Source organism: Echinops telfairi, unplaced genomic scaffold (assembly GCF_000313985.2).
Source record: "Echinops telfairi isolate 266 unplaced genomic scaffold, ASM31398v2 ScPeMD7_2;HRSCAF=8, whole genome shotgun sequence".
Classification (NCBI taxonomy): Eukaryota; Metazoa; Chordata; class Mammalia; order Afrosoricida; family Tenrecidae; genus Echinops; species Echinops telfairi.
The window spans coordinates 27,728,672-27,730,693 of record NW_022103898.1 but is presented as its reverse complement, the minus strand read 5'-3'; the positions used below and the strand labels follow the sequence as shown (position 1 = coordinate 27,730,693).

General features: G+C 37.7%; 1 protein-coding gene and 1 pseudogene across 1 annotated transcript in view; one reads left to right on the top strand and one right to left on the bottom strand.

Annotated features, from left to right (window-relative positions):
• The window catches only part of ANKS1B (ankyrin repeat and sterile alpha motif domain containing 1B), a 1,383,364-nt gene that overhangs the window by 1,029,386 nt on the left and 351,956 nt on the right, over positions 1-2,022 (bottom strand). The gene's annotated exons all lie outside the window — the stretch shown is intronic.
• Positions 879-1,530, top strand: LOC105978388 (annotated as a pseudogene).

Genomic DNA, 2,022 nt, shown 5'->3' with positions numbered 1-2,022 from the left:
ACAATAATTCAAGTAAACTGATTCTTCTGCAATCTTCTTATTCAATATTCTACTTTCATACACCATCGCTTGAGTCAGCTGCACCTTAGTCTTGAAACTATCCTCCTTGCTCTTTGACACTTTCAAGTGGTCTTGCACAGCAGATTTGCCCAGTACAATACTTATTTTAATTTCTTGACTCTTGCTTCTATGAGCATGGATTGTGGATTCAAGCAGGGTGAAATCCTTGACAATGTCGATCTTTGTTCCATATAACATGCCGTTATCTATTGGCCCAGTTGTGAGGATTTTGAATGTTTTTACATTGAGTTGTAATCCATACTGAAGGTTACAATCCTTGATCTTTATCAGCATAGAGTCCTCCTCATGTCAACAAGCAAAGTTATGTCATCTGCATATCGCAAGTTGTTAATAAGCCTTCCTCCCTCCAAGCCTGGTGCCACATTCTTCTTCATACAATTCTTGGAGTATTTGCTAAGCATACAGATTGAATAAATATAAATATAAAACTCTGAAACACGCTTTTCCTGATTTAAAACAATTCAATATCCTTTTGTTCTGTTCAAAAGACTGCCTTTTTTGGTCCGTGTACAGATTCTGTAGGAGCACAATGACGCATTCTAGATTTCTCCTTCTTCTCAGGTTTATCTATTTATAGTTTATGATCCGCACAGTAAGATGTCTTTGTGTCATCAATAAAACACAAGTGAACATCTTTCTGGTCTTTTTTTTTTCAGTCAAAATCCATGTCAGCAATGATGTCTATCATGCAATGTCTTCTGAATCCAGCTTGAATTTGCGGCAGCTCCCTGATGTGCTGCTGCAATTGTTAAATTATCACCATCAAAATTCTACTTGTTCTCGGGCTGCAGAAAAAGATGGTGGTCTCCACAGGAGGTCTTGTGATTTTTCTCCTGTTGGAAGAACTTGAAGAACAACAAAAAGGAGTAGGCAGTGGTGCAATTAATTGGGGCCTTGAAGATAATGAAGATAAGACACTTACCAGGTAGACAAGCATGCTTATGGGATGGAATCCACCAGTAGTTCAGCAGGGGAAAGACTGGGCTTTCTACTCCAGTCAACAGCTGCAGTCTGGGAAACCCACACGGGGACATTATGAGTCAGCATGGACTTGATGGCAGTGAGTTTGGTTTTGAAGGACAAATTATTAAAACAGACTATAGAGCCTGAATGTAGAATGTGGACCTAAACATCCAGAAGCACCTCCATCAGTTAGATTTGTAATAAAAATTCATATGAGTGAATGAATAATTCCAGAGGAATGGGTTTTACGGATATCATCCCATTACCGTCTTGTCTTCAAGGTGTCTCCTGAGAACTTAGAGCTCAGTCTTATCAGTGTCTCTTTGTTCATACAGTATACCTGTATTAGCCTAAAGGCAAACTTCTTATAGCATTAACATTGGACTTCGAGAGCTAAGATGACTAATGATGTTCAAAGAAAATATAAAAATTCCACAGCCACCAGAAGGACAAAACATACTACAATTAATATTACTGGGCATGTGAATGTCTTGATTAAATACCCACATATTAAGTCAAAGAATTCCAGCTGATAAACATGACTCAAATATTTGTAAGCATACACTTAATACATGTACACTCGTATGTTTTCAAGCCATAGGAGGGAAAATGCAGTACTTATTCCTTATCAAAGTACTAACGCGTAAGCATAAATCTGAAATACTGAAAACAATTCAGGTGTATAAGCGGAAAGCTTGTTAGAGAAGTGTTAGGTTGCTGTGGAAGGGTGTGTGTTTCTGAAAACCAGTCTGGAGGAGGAAATCATTAAGGGCATGCTTAATCCATCAGGCTTAATGAAAGAGATGCAGCTAAAATGTTACAAAGTAGCAGGTACAGTGAATATAGTTGCACTGGTGTTAAATTTGAAGTACTGTGAGGGCTGATTAATCAAAGTTTCAAAAAGATGTTCAAGATTGTTTGATACCTGTATTTATAAATTTTAAAAAGTGGGGGAGTTGATGGATTTCTTTTCAAAGC